The 14437-nt window shown below is 42.0% G+C and overlaps 1 protein-coding gene across 4 annotated transcripts in view; it reads right to left on the reverse strand.

The window, feature by feature from the left end:
- Nucleotides 1-14437, reverse strand: part of PRR16 (proline rich 16) — a 584382-nt gene that overhangs the window by 393016 nt on the left and 176929 nt on the right. Inside the window, exon 1 of one of the 4 annotated variants that reach the window (XM_075341881.1) lies at nucleotides 2982-3031. The exons of the other annotated variants lie outside the window; for them this stretch is intronic. The gene's annotated coding sequence lies outside the window, so the exon portion shown is untranslated. Of the gene's footprint in view, nucleotides 1-2981; nucleotides 3032-14437 lie in introns of those variants that run through there. 4 annotated transcript variants of the gene reach the window in all.

A 14437-nucleotide genomic window follows, 5' to 3' on the forward strand; every position in this document is an offset into this window, starting at 1 on the left:
TGGGATCTGTAGGGGGAAAGAGGCCATAAAGCTATGGGATCTGTAGGAGGAAAGAGGCCATAAAGCTATGGGATCTGCAGGGGGAAAGAGGCCATAATGGGATGGGATCTGCAGGGGGAAAGAGGCCATAATGGGATGGGATCTGCAGGGGGAAAGAGGCCATAATGGGATGGGATCTGCAGGGGGAAAGAGGCCATAATGGGATGGGATCTGCAGGGGGAAAGAGGCTATACTGGGATGGGATCTGCAGCGGCAAAGAGGCTATGATAGGATGGTATCTGCAGGGGGAAAGAGGCCATAATGGGATGGGGTACTCACAATTATTCCATGAACAAAATTACAAAAATATATTTTTATTGATTAAAACTAAACACATAATTAAAAACAGACACACATAGACCACAAAATGGAGGGGAGGGCACAAGTGAATGACCAAGGGAGCCAAAATCCTAATGCTGTTAAGCTATCAATTCATCAATTTTATATAGACAGCGTTTTACATACACGGTAAAGTCAAAATAGACAGTTATTCAGATGAGTTGAGATACAAACCATAACTGGCAATATATATACATCAGTATTCAATATATGCAGTATCAATCTCATAATATATACACAATTACACTACATCCAAGAAATGACATAAGTTTGTTATATAAATCTCCATGTCTGAGGTCACATATAATGCATAGATATCAATAGATTATTTATGAAGTGATGGCAAATAAATACCCCTTAATGTAAACTGCAACAGTGGCAGAATGGAGGAACCACTCACTCATATAAAGTGTAGCATTGTTATCCTCTATTTAGATCCCCAAAATAGGTAGAAAATTAAATGATCACTATCCAACATCAGAAAACCTGCACTAAGATGGAAGTGCAGAGCCAAAACCATGGATATAGTGTTAAAGAAATCATCTAACAGCATCAATTTCATCCAGTATAATGGTATTAATACCAAAGCTTAACCAAGGCCAGAAAAAGTTAATAGCCCACCCTCACCAAACACTCCTTTGGTCATTCACTTGTGCCCTCCCCTCCATTTTGTGGTCTATGTGTGTCTGTTTTTAATTATGTGTTTAGTTTTAATCAATAAAAATATATTTTTGTAATTTTGTTCATGGAATAATTGTGAGTACTCTGTGTTTGGTTATATTCCTGAACTTGACCTTGTTTAAGGTACATCTGGGATGAATATCCTCCTGATTATAGGTTTTCTCATAATGGGATGGGATCTGCAGGGGGAAAGAGGCCATAATGGGATGGGATCTGCAGGGGGAAAAAGGCCATAATGGGATGGGATCTGCAGGGGGAAAAAGGCCATAATGGGATGGGATCTGCAGGGGGAAAGAGGCCATAATGGGATGGGATCTGCAGGGGGAAAGAGACCATAAAGCTATGGGATCTGCAGGGGGAAAGAGGCCATACTGGGATGAGATCTGCAGTGGGAAAGAGGCCATAATGGGATGGTATCTGCAGGGAGAAAGAGGCCATAATGTGATGGTATCTGCAGGGGGAAAGGGGCCATAATGAGATGGGATCTGAAGGGGGAAATAGGCCATAAAGCTATGGGATCTGCGGGGGGAAAGAGGCCATAATGGGATGGGATCTGGAGAGGGAAAGAGGCCATAATGGGATGGGATCTGCAGGGGGAAAGAGGCCATAATGGGATGGGATCTGCAGGGGGAAAGAGACCATAAAGCTATGGGATCTGCAGGGGGAAAGAGGCTATACTGGGATGAGATCTGCAGCGGCAAAGAGGCCATAATAGGATGGTATCTGCAGGGGGAAAGAGTCCATAATGGGATGGTATCTGCAGGAGGAAAGGGGCCATAATGGGATGGGATCTGCAGGGGGAAAAAGGCCATAATGGGATGGGATCTGTAGGGGGAAAGAGGCCATAAAGCTATGGGATCTGTAGGGGGAAAGAGGCCATAAAGCTATGGGATCTGCAGGGGGAAAGAGGCCATAATGGGATGGAATCTGCAGGGGGGGAGATACCACATGGGATGGGATCTGCAGGGGGGAGAGATCACATGGGATGGGATCTGTAGGGTGAAAGGAGCCACATGGGATGGGATCTGTATGGGGAAGGTCGGCCATTACAATTTTAGTAGGGCTCCTTTAGTAATAATTTTTAAAAACTGTAGAAAAACCGTTTAATACAATAAGAGTGACAGTGACTAGTACAACTGGTGCTGGACAGGAGAGTGAAGGTAGAGGAGGGGAAGAGAAGAAAGAGATTATACTTTAAATTACTTGTATTTTTTGTTGAGGAAAGTGCATGTAAATGGGTGTGGCTAAGAAAATGGGTGTGGTTACAGAATGGGTGTGGGTTTTCAAATGGGCGGGGTTTACAGAGAACCTGTTATTAAAAATTTGAATCCCACCCCTGCATGGGACTACATGATTTTTTCAGTGCTCTCAGCAATGCTATTAAGCCTCATTGAACCAACTTCAGTTGAGCTGGTAAAAATTCTTTTTTGCTTCTGCGGATATATTTTGGCTGTGTAACAAAGCCAGTATACTAGCCTCAAAACCCCTAAACTATTATGGTCTTATATCATACAAGTTTCTTTACACCTCATCCTTTTATGACCACACTTTTTTAATATTTGATAACAAAGTTCAAAAATTCTTTAGATATGCTAGATCTTCATTTGTGGATTGCATACATTTAGCATATACATTTTGCGGAGCAAGCTCAGCTTCTGAGTCCACCCCACACACTTTGACTCACTTTACAGCATTATAGCCGAGCTCTCCATAGATCCTTTCCACCCCCTTAAGAGACACCTCAGATCTCAACTCTTTGTTCTGTTGATTGTGGGGGTTCCCAAATTCACACCATTACTGATTAAATATTGTAAATGCATTTTTAAGATACCCTATTAAAATAAATTCCTTTATACCAATAACATTAACTGCTACAACTGATTGCAAGTTCAATAATAATAATATAGGGGTAAACAACTTACGTGGGTTGTTTAATAATATTATTCATACATTATGTGTAGGAATCACTATTCAATTTCTTCTCTCTCTGTTGAAAACTAAGCACAAAAAATTGCAAATGTTACACTTATTCCATTAAGAAGATTAGACCTCAAGGGCATAATTAAGACCACTTAAAAAAAGAAAGACATAGGATGTATTGCTTGGTAAAGCTAATACGACTCCTGGCCAATCTCTTAAATCTGTGTGCACTGAGCCACCGGGATGCTTTAAAATACAGTAAGTGAGCTGTATTAATTCTCTGCTTAAACACATTGTTAGGTTTAAACTGAATTATTTACCACTTAAAAGACCTTTATCTTTATACTGCCAACAAATAAACTAAATAGTCACTATACATCTTGATGCGATCTGTGCCTATAACTAAATAACTAAAGAATAATACATCTAACTATCTTATTGTAGTACAAATGTATTATGATGTAGTACAAATGTATTACTGATATGATTATTTTGACTTCTCAGATTAACATAAGAAATAAAGGCACATAAAGCATGGCTACAACTTTTGATATATTTACAAATTTTGGTTTTCACTAGGGCTGAGCGGATCCAAACTATAAAAATGCAGATCGGCGCAATTTAATAGATTTCCGGGTGTACGATCCGGATCCGGCAATGGGGAAAATAATTGAAAAACAAAGAAAAACAGAAACAAAACAGCGTTTCATACTTACCGAGACTCAGTGTCATGACGGCACAGTGCTTCCCAGTCGCGCATTCACTTCCTGTGCTGTGCACGCAATCACACAGCTTTCCGTGTTTTTCCTGCCCATCGGCCGTCCACTCATCTGTGATTGATTGTAGGCAGATGCGCCCCCAGCCTGTTACAGTATCTGCTTTCCGTGCTGTCATCGCAGCTGTCATTATCTGCAGAGCCAGCGGTCGTGCTCTATGGCCGCTGGCTATGTAGCAGAGCTAAAATGGCGTGGGACGTCGTGTGGATTATGCCGGACCTGCAGCGTGTTGTGGGTTAATAAAGAGGTGAAGGAGGGTGTGTGTTTTGTGCTTTATTCCAAATAAAGGATTTTTCTCTCTGTCTGTGTTTATTTACATTCACTTACAGGTTAGAGTGATGCAGGTATCTCATACACCTGTGCTATTACACTAACCTAGGACTTAGTAGCAGCAGCTTTTAGCCCCTTATTACCCCAATTGCCACCGCTCCAGGGCAATCGAAAAGAGCCGGTATTGCACTGGGATTGTGACATCTAATAGAGGCGGCAATATCGGGCAGCTGCGGGCTGAGAATACCACCCCCCAGCCGGTATTATCATGGCTGGGGATGAATATTGGGGGGGACCGCACATAGGGTTTTTTCGTATTATTTATTTAAATAATAGAAACAAAAAAAAAAAAGCCGCATCACCGACACAGCCGCGCACTCTTCTGACAGGAACCTGCATGTGTTTCTAGGTACATGCACACTCATGCTCAGAGTGTGACAGGCCATGCCGGCCATACCGACTGATGTCATGTCAGACTTGTACGAGTCTGACAGCTCATCACCAGCACAGTCGCGCACACGTCTGACATTAGCGTGCATGTGTTTCTGTGTACACGCACACTCATGCTCAGAGAACCCAGGCTGTGCCAGCTGATATTTCAGACTTGTACAAGTCTGACAGCGAATCACGGGAACAGCCGCACACTCTGACAGGAAGTACATGTGTTTCTGTGTACATGCCTGCTCATGCTCAGAGAGCACAGGCTGTGCCGGCTGATGTCATGTCAGACTTGTACGAGTCTGACAACGCATCCCTGGCACAGCCTCACACTTCTGACAGGAGCGTGCATGTGTTTCTGAAAGACATGCACGTTCACCATACTGAGCCGCAGACATTTGCACTGCTTTCCCCGCCGACCAGCCATCCTGCCGCCTGTGAGTGGTTACAGTCAGCTGACATGCTTCCACTCAGGGTGGAGGCGCATCTAGCTGCAACCAATTACACGCGCCGGTGGGCAAAACAATGAATATTGAATTGTCGGCTTCGGAAGGGAAAAGCGTGACCCGGAAGAAGTTTTCCTGCCATGACAGAGCCTCAGGTGAGTACACTGCGCACGCTCCTACTTCCCTATCCCCTCCACAAACATTTTTAATCTCCGGATTCTGGTACCCATAGACTTATATGGGCACCGGAATCTGGAGCGGATCCGGGTTTTTTGCTCAATTCGGCAGGGATCCGCCGGTTCCGGATTTTGGCGGATTCGATCAGCCCTAGTTTTAATAAAATTAGCTGCTCCATTGTCAGATGTTTCTATGGTTTTAGTTAGATTTTTCCAAGATTACTGAAGTAAAATTTGAAGCATTTCACAAATGTTTAAATTTGAATAAAAAATACATGACGATTAAGCAAAGACCCCATATTTACTGTGTTATTTTCAAGACTTTTGTAATCTGCCCTGGCATGCTGGATATCAGCATCTGGGCCAAATCCTAACTGATAGCAACCCATTTTTGCCTAATCAGTGGTAGGGTTAATCGTTGATTTTGTTTGTCCACCCACTCCTGAGGATTGACCTTAGGTTCTCACTGGGATTTGGTACTGAGAAATTCCTCTCTATGGACCCAAAATTTCAATGTTTTGTTAACCATGCCAATTAGCTATCACTTTTGCCTTGTCATATTGAGCTCCATCAGCTTGAAAAAGCATCGTTCATTACGAAATTGCTCTTAGAACAGTTGGAAGAAGTTACTATAGGAAGGTCCTTTAGATACAGTCCTTTATTCATGGCAGTGTTGTTAGGAAACATTGTGAGTGAGCCCACTCTTTTTGATGAAAAGTATGGATGCTTTGCTGTTTGCATTACACATCTTTCAAGTGAAACTCTCCAAGTGATCCAGGGTAAACGCACTGATGATAGTCTAGTAATAGTTAATAGTTTAATGTCTATCCTTCATAGATATATATGAAGCATAGACATTTTCATGTCACAGTATTGATAAACCAAGGATCACACATCTGAAGATGTGCTATGCCAAGACGAACGTTAAGGAAGACCACATCTGGGTTCTCCCAACAGAAGATATCACTGAAAGAAGGATTGGGCATATTGAATTTTAACATCCCCAAACCTTTCTTCTTAGGGAAGTTAAGCTGACACCAGCGGTGCATGACAATAATTTACTCCCCTCTCTCCATTAGGAACACATACACACTTGACTGAAATAAGTAGGCAGGCATAAGCACAAGGAGATTGGGCTAACAAGCATTTAGCCAACAGCTATTGAAGGTATTGAAGGTTTATATCATATGCATACCTTAAATCGGTATTCCCGTTTTATTAATTTATGGCTTATGCATAGTTGTCAGTCCCACCATTGGGACCTTTTTCTGACTGAAGAACAAAGCTCCCCTTCCATCACTGCTAGTAGAGAGGGGTTCACATTTTCACTTCATTTGTAGAGGAATGCTGACCACCACAGATGATAGAATGCATTTTAGCATGCAACAGGGCTCCGTTCTTGTGACAGATGCAGATACCAATCCTGGGACATGCATCTGCTATACCATAATGGCATATAATTTCCTTATCTCATAAATGTAAAATAGGAAACTAACTCCTTAAAGGCCAAAAAGGAAAAAAAAAAATTATACTGTAGGTCGTTGGGATATTAATAAAAATACAGTCAGTCCAGGAAGGACTCACAGTAGGGAATACCGGCGGTGACCTCGAACTGCTCGGGATTGACTGGGACCAAGCATAACGGTGAACGGTACTTCAGAGGCAGCAACCAGAAAGTGAGTAAAGACACGTGAACCCACAGAGACTGTGTGAGCCTGTTATTGCCGTCGCCCCAGGCTTCGGTGCCAATTGCCAAGCACGACTGCCCTCATCAACCTCCCCGGGGCCCACTCCACCTGTGGGGAGCGATACCATCTCGGCTACTACTACCATCAGCCCCGGAGGACGGCAACAGCAGCAGCAGCTAATCCCTGGCCGCATACCGCAGGTGGCGTCACAAATTCTTCTTCCCTATCCCTATGTCTGTGAATACCTCGGGGTCACGAAACCGGGGAGGCCACCCATGACATCCCATTCCACCTGACCCTACACCACGAGTAAACCCTCAGGCCTCGTGGGGTGCTACATATACATATTAGATGAAATAAGTGAAAGGAGATCCAGCACTTGTCCAGATAAAATCAATTTTCTTTATTTCAAAATTTCTTAAAAAACATGGGCCAAAATTAAACAAGGTACTGGCACCAATAAACACCGCTTACGCATTTCAGACCGTGAGGTCCTTACTGATAGCTTACTCACAGATGCTATGACTAAGGACCCCACGGTCTGAAACGCGTAAGCAGTGTTTATTGGTGCCAGTACCTTGTTATATTTTGGGCCATGTTTTTTAAGAAATTTTTAAATAAAGAAAATTGGTTCTATCTGAACGAGTGCTAGATCTCCTTCCACTTACTAGTATCCTGGACTGCCCGGCATTTTGTTTCTTGTACCGCCCAGTATCAAGTGGACTCACAGCCAGTAATATGGACACTGAATAGGTGAGCTGAAAGAAACCCCCTTTTTTTCTGGATTTATATTAGATGAAATGTATTGGAATTTGTCCATTTCAGGACTGACCAAGTGTCAATTTTGTATGATGATCACCTCCCTTTTCCTGGATGGCATATTTTTGGTAGAAAGAAACTGAAATCCAATATGCTGAAATTTTTTTCCCAAAAAATTGCCATAATATGTGAAGTCAGACACAAACATACATATGAGACTATCAAATGGTTAGTTGATTCCTTCAAATTTCATACACAGATAACCTATCAGGATGATCTTACTAACCAAATTAGTGGTATAACTGAAGAGGTTGCAGAGTCACAATAAATTTGATACCGGTATTGCAGTAATCTACAGTAATGTGTCTTCACTGTGACATTGAGTTTTGAATGCATTTTCCAATGTGCCTGGAAGTGCATTGCTAATTTGCATGTAGCTTCACAGCTTGATTTCTCAATTATGACACATAAGAATAATATAAAAAAGATATCATTTTTGGGGTGGCCTATAAATATTACTATTAGTTTTATGTTTAAAGTAGTCCTATCAGGTTATTTTTACTGTATATGGGCACTTTAGTGCTTATTTATACACAATCCTTAAATAGGATCTTCCACTTGCTCAAATAAATAAGAAAAAAAATGTGAAAAAAATCCTGAAGTCCCCAGGTTCTGATGCTCTTTAGTAGTTTTCATTGTGTCAATCTATTGCAGAGAAATTCACATTGACTTCTTCTGGAGCACAGTATGTGAAATCTCTGCATGTAGTGCAACTGGGTGTGTCTTCTCAGTCTTCTCTGGGAGCGTGTACTGTGACCACTCCCTCCCAGACACTCCCAGTCACATCTCAACACCTAATATAGGAGTAAATCAGTAAGACAATTCTGAGATGGGATTGGCAGCATCTGGTAGGGAGTGCTGGATGCACGCACACTGGAGAAGACTCCGAAGAAATCCCAGTTTGACTTCAAGCAGAAATTTCACATAATAAGCTACGAAAGACAAACAAATGTGAAGCTATGCAATGAAGTGACACCACACAATGACAAAAAAAAGTGGCAGTAACGGGGCAGCTCGAGTAATTTTACAAGGTATTTTTTTCAGTAACTGACATGCAGTCTTTAAATACTAGTGTCAGCCCAACTCAGATGCTGGCCCTCGAGCATGTGGTTCTCCTGCTATTCTGGTACTGATGCCTATGAATATTATTTTATATTACGTTTATCTTTGTGCTGCCTAGCATAATATACAGAATTTGTATTCATATTTGACACACATGCGTAAGACTAGAGACTAAAGTAGATGAAAATGGACAGTTTCAACCACAGAAGACGTTTGTTGGGTAAAATTTAACATTGAAAATCATCTTAAAATAAGTTTTCTAATACATGACCAATCATTTTGTGAAAGATTTTTCAATTTTCCATAGAGTTCATTATTAGACTGTGATAGTCAAAACCAACTAAAATGAGTATTACTAACTTCTATCTAAAAGTGTGGCCACTTTTATACACTCACATCTGTGCTCAACCCCTTTGGCTCCTTCTGACTAGAGATGAGCGAACCGGTCCCGGTTCGGCTCGAGGTCGGCTCGCCGAACGGGGGTCCCGTTCGAGTTCGGTTCGTCGAACGTTCGACGAACCGAACTCGAACGTATAGGCTATAATGGGAGGCAATCACAAACACATAAAAATGCATTATAAATGTACACAAACAGTTAATAAACATTGCCATAACACTTACCGGTCCCCGCGATCCTTTCTGCACTCTGTCTCCTGCCGCTATTCCATCCGATGATCGCTTAATCCTCCCGGTGACCCGCACTGCCAGCAGAGATGCAGCACCTATCGTGACGTCAAAATAGCCATGTAACCAGTCACGTGGCTATTATCTCATTGGCTACAGACTGGTCACATGACTATGACACGTCATGTAGGACCTGCGAGTGCATCTCTCCGGTACACGGTGCACATATGTGTATCGCCGTGTACCGGCGACATGCTCTAGCACACGGTCGACTCCCCGTTCCGTTAGGGACCGGCTGACACAGCCGGTCATTAACGGAGATCACCGTTGCCATAGCAACGCAGTTAGCGGTGACGTCACCGCTAACTGCGGCTCCGAGAGCACCGTTGCTATGGTAACGCGTCTGTCAGCGTTACCGCTGTTACCGCTGACAGCCAGCACTGATCACTCACGGAGTGAAGGCTGCACGCTGCTTCCCGATTGTAGTGAGGATTGTACTGAGGATGAGGTTCCCCAGCCCATGATGGGCTGGTGAACCTCATCCTCACTACAATCGTCACTACTACTACACTAGTGAGGATTGTAGTGAGGATGAGATGCCTCAGCCCATGATGGGCTGGGGAACCTCATCCTCACTACAATCGTCACTACTACTACACTAGAAAGAAAGAAGAAAGAAGAGCAGGATCGTGGAGGGCTGACAGGGGGTAATAAAGATGGAGTCTCTAATGTGTCTGTGTATTTATTTCTATTAAAGTATTTTTTCTCTGTGTGGTGTCTTTTTTTTAACCCTTTATTGGAGATTCTTAATGGCCGGGTCAAACGTGCCTGACATTAAGAATCTCTGGCTTAATACTGGCTAGTAAAACAAAGCCAGTATTAACTCATGATTACCCAACAAGCCACCCGGCTCCAGGGCTGTTGGAAGAGTTGGATACAGCGCCAGATGATGGCGCCTCTATGAGAGCGCCATTTTCTGGGGCGGCTGCGGACTTAAATTCGCAGCAGGGGCGCCCAGAAACCTCGGGCTAACCTGTGCTGCGGATTCCAATCCCCAGCTGCCTAGTTGTACCTGGCTGGACACAAAAATGGGGCGAAGCCCACGTCATTTGTTTTTTAATTATTTCATGAAATAAGTGAAATAATTAAAAAAAACGGGCTTCCCTATATTTTTGGTTCCCATCCGGGTACAAATAGGCAACTGGGGGTTGGAGGCAGCCCGTGGCTGCCTGCTGTACCTGGCTAGCATACAAAAATATGGCGAAGCCCACGCCATTTTTTTGGTGGGCAAAAAAATTCTGCATACAGTCCTGGATGGAGAAAGATATTCCAGCAACTTGAGAAGAAAGATATTCCAGCAACTTGAACTCCTATCAAACAGGTGAGCTGGGTAAAACCTTCATTACTTTTACTAGTCCTGGATGGAGTATGCTGAGCCTTGTAGTTCTGCAGCTGCTGTCTGCTCTTCTCCATACAGACAGACAGCAGCTGCAGAACTACAAGGCTCAGCATACTCCATCCAGGACTGTATGCAGAAGTTTTTTGCCCCCTGAAAAAATTATGTGGGCTTCGCCATATTTTTGTATGCTAGCCAGGTACAGCAGGCAGGTACGGCTGCCCCCAACCCCCAGTTGCCTATTTGTACCCGGCTGGGAACCAAAAATAAAGGAAAGCCCTTTTTTTATTATTTCATGAATTTCATGAAATAATTAGAAAACAAATGACGTAGTCTTCGCCCCATTTTTGTGTCCAGCCAGGTACAACTAGGCAGCTGGGGATTGGAATCCGCAGCACAGGTTGGCCTGAGCTTTCTGGGCCCCACTGCTGCGAATTGCAGTCTGCAGCCGCCTCAGAAAATGGCATTTTCATAGAAGCGCCATATTCTGGCGCTATATCCAACTCTTCCAGCACCTGCCTGCTATACCTGGCTAGCATACAAAAATATGGCAAAGCTCACGTCCTTTTTTTGTAGTTTTTTGGCAAAAAAAATAAAAAATGCTTCCCTGGATTTTCCATTGCCAGTGAAGGTAACACCAAGCAGTGGGGGTTAGCAGCCATTAGCTGCTTGGATTACCCTTAGCTAGCAATACAAAAAATGCAGCGGGAGCCCATATATATTTTTTTTAATTATTTATTTAAATAACTAAAAATAAAATGGGCTTCCCTGTATTTTGATTGCTGGACATCACAGTGCTGTAAAAATAAATCTTTAAAAAAATGACGTAGCGCTCCGCGGTATTTTTGATTCTCAACGCAGATAAAGCAGACAGCTATGGGTTGCCACCCCCATCTGCCTGCCGTTACCTTGGTTGGCAATCAAAATACAGGGCAGCCCATTAATTTTTTCTATTTAAAAAATAGTTAAAAAAAAATGACGTTGGGTCCCCCCATTTTTGATAGCCAGCTAGGGTAAAGCAGACGTCTGTAGCCTGAAAACCACAGCTGGCAGCTTTACCGTGGTTGGGGATCCAATGTGGAGGTCCCCCCAGGCTCTTTTTTTATAATTATTTTATAAATAATAATTACACAAAAAAAGTAGGGTCCCCTCCAAATTGGATCACCAGACAAGGTAAAGCGGACAGCTGTGGTCTGGTATTCTCAGGGTGGGAAGGTCCATAGTTATTGGGCCTTCACAGCCTAAAAATAGCAGGCCGCAGGCACCCCAGACGTGGCGTATCCACTAGATGCGCCAATCCTGGCGCTTCACCCCAGCTCATCCCGTGCCCTGGTGCAGTGGCAAACGGGGTAATAAATCGGGTTGATACTAGCTGTAAAGTCACCTGAGATCAAGCCAAGCAGTTTGTGATGTCATGGCGTCTATTAGATACCCAACATCATAAACTGTCAGTACTAACAAAAAAAAAAAAAAAAAAAAAAAAAAAAAAAAAAAAAAAAAAAAAAAATCGACAAAAGAAATTTGAAAAACAGTCCCTAAAACATTTCCTCTTTCACCAATTTATTGTAAGAAAAAAAAATAAAGGGGTCCCACGACGACTCTGGACCGTCTAGAATATGAGGGGGAGACACTCAGGGAACGTATCCCCCATTTTCTAGGAGTGCGGACCCTTCATGTGAGGAGTGTGGGTGCAATGAATCTGCACTCACTCTTCTCGGGTCCACAGCAGCAGAGTCCATGTCGTAATGGTTGCTACCAAAGCTGCAATGCCCTGCTCATGAGGTAAGGGCATGCCTAATCAGGAGAACTACTGTAGAGGAAGCTCTGCTCACTGGTATATAGGTGCTCAGAGGTAATAATAGATAAAATTAGTGAGTAACCTCGGCACTCTAAATCTCCCAGACTAAGTCAGTAAGTCACAACGGATAGTAATGCAAAATCACTCTTTATTGGTCCGTATTAAGAAAAAAAAATTTTTCATAAGCATATATGTTTTTGTCCAAAACAAGTTACAAATGACGTTTCGGCCTGAGCCTTTGTCAGATTGGACTTATCTGCATGTAATCATGAAAAATGACAATAATCAGTATCACATAAGAGTGAGAGAACAATAACATAAACTCGAACAATGTAGAGGTACAATTGGGATGCAGCAAAAAAATTGCAACACAGCAAGAAATGAAACACATGATACAAATGTCATAATACAGTACAAGGACAATATAGTAATGACAAATATGGGGTCAGAGTAGGCTTAGACAGCTCTGGTACGAAAGAGATGTCAATCATAAAGTAACATGTGCTGTAGGTGTAGAGCTACAGTGTGCATGGCAGAGCTAATGGGTAGACCGACCATAGAAAAAGAACAGAGAAAAAGAACAGAGAAAAAGTGGAGAAAAAGTGGAGAAAAAGTGGAGAAAAAGTGGAGAAAAAAATGGAGAAAAAGTGGAGAAAAAGTGGAGAAAAAGTGGAGAAAAAGTGGAGAATAAGTGGAGAATAAGTGGAGAATAAGTGGAGAATAAGTGGAGAATAAGTGGAGAATAAGTGGAGAATAAGTGGAGAAAAAGTGGAAAAAAAGTGGAGAAAAAGTGGAGAAAAAGTGGAGAAAAAGTGAAGAAAAAGTGGAGAATAAGTGGAGAAAAAGTGGAGAAAAAAAATGGAGAAAAAGTGGAGAAAAATGGAAAAAAAGTGGAGAAAAAGTGGAGAAAAAATGGAAAAAAAGTGGAGAAAAAGTGGAGAAAAAGTGGAGAAAAAAATGGAGAAAAAGTGGAGAAAAAAATGGAGAAAAAGTGGAGAAAAAAATGGAAAAAAAAGTGGAGAAAAAGTGGAGAAAAAGTGGAGAAAAAGTGGAGAAAAAAGTGGAGAAAAAGTGGAGAAAAAGTGGAGAAAAAGTGGAGAAAAAAATGTAGAAAAAGTAGAGAAAAAGTGGAGAAAAAGTGGAGAAAAAAATGGAAAAAAAGTGGAGAAAAAGTGGAGAAAAAGTGGAGAAAAAGTGGAGAAAAAGTGGAAAAAAAGTGGAGAAAAAGTGGAGAAAAAAAAATGGAGAAAAAGTGGAGAAAAAGTGGAGAAAAAGTGGAGAAAAAGTGGAGAATAAGTGGAGAATAAGTGGAGAATAAGTGGAGAATAAGTGGAGAATAAGTGGAGAAAAAGTGGAGAAAAAGTGGAAAAAAAGTGGAGAAAAAGTGGAGAAAAAGTGAAGAAAAAGTGGAGAAAAAGTGGAGAATAAGTGGAGAAAAAGTGGAGAAAAAAATGTAGAAAAAGTAGAGAAAAAGTGGAGAAAAAGTGGAGAAAAAGTGGAGAAAAAGTGGAGAAAAAAAATGGAGAAAAAGTGGAGAAAAAAATGGAAAAAAAGTGGAGAAAAAGTGGAGAAAAAGTGGAGAAAAAAAATGGAGAAAGAGTGGAGAAAAAGTGGAGAAAAATTGGAGAAAAAGTGGAGAAAAAAAAATGGAGAAAAAGTGGAGAAAAAGTGGAGAAAAAAATGGAGAAAAAGTGGAGAAAAAAATGGAAAAAAGTGGAGAAAAAGTGGAGAAAAAGTGGAGAAAAAAAATGGAGAAAGAGTGGAGAAAAAGTGGAGAAAAATTGGAGAAAAAGTGGAGAAAAAAAAATGGAGAAAAAGTGGAGAAAAAGTGGAGCACCCTTTGGTGCCTTTCATGTGGCACTAAGGGGTGCTTAGCTTTGTATTTAGCCAAAAAAATGAAAAAAAAAATGACGTAGGGTTCCCCCTAGTTTTGTAGCCAGCTAGGGTAAAGCAGACGGCTGCAGC

This window comes from Anomaloglossus baeobatrachus, chromosome 1, assembly GCF_048569485.1.
Source record: "Anomaloglossus baeobatrachus isolate aAnoBae1 chromosome 1, aAnoBae1.hap1, whole genome shotgun sequence".
NCBI classification, from domain to species: domain Eukaryota; kingdom Metazoa; phylum Chordata; class Amphibia; order Anura; family Aromobatidae; genus Anomaloglossus; species Anomaloglossus baeobatrachus.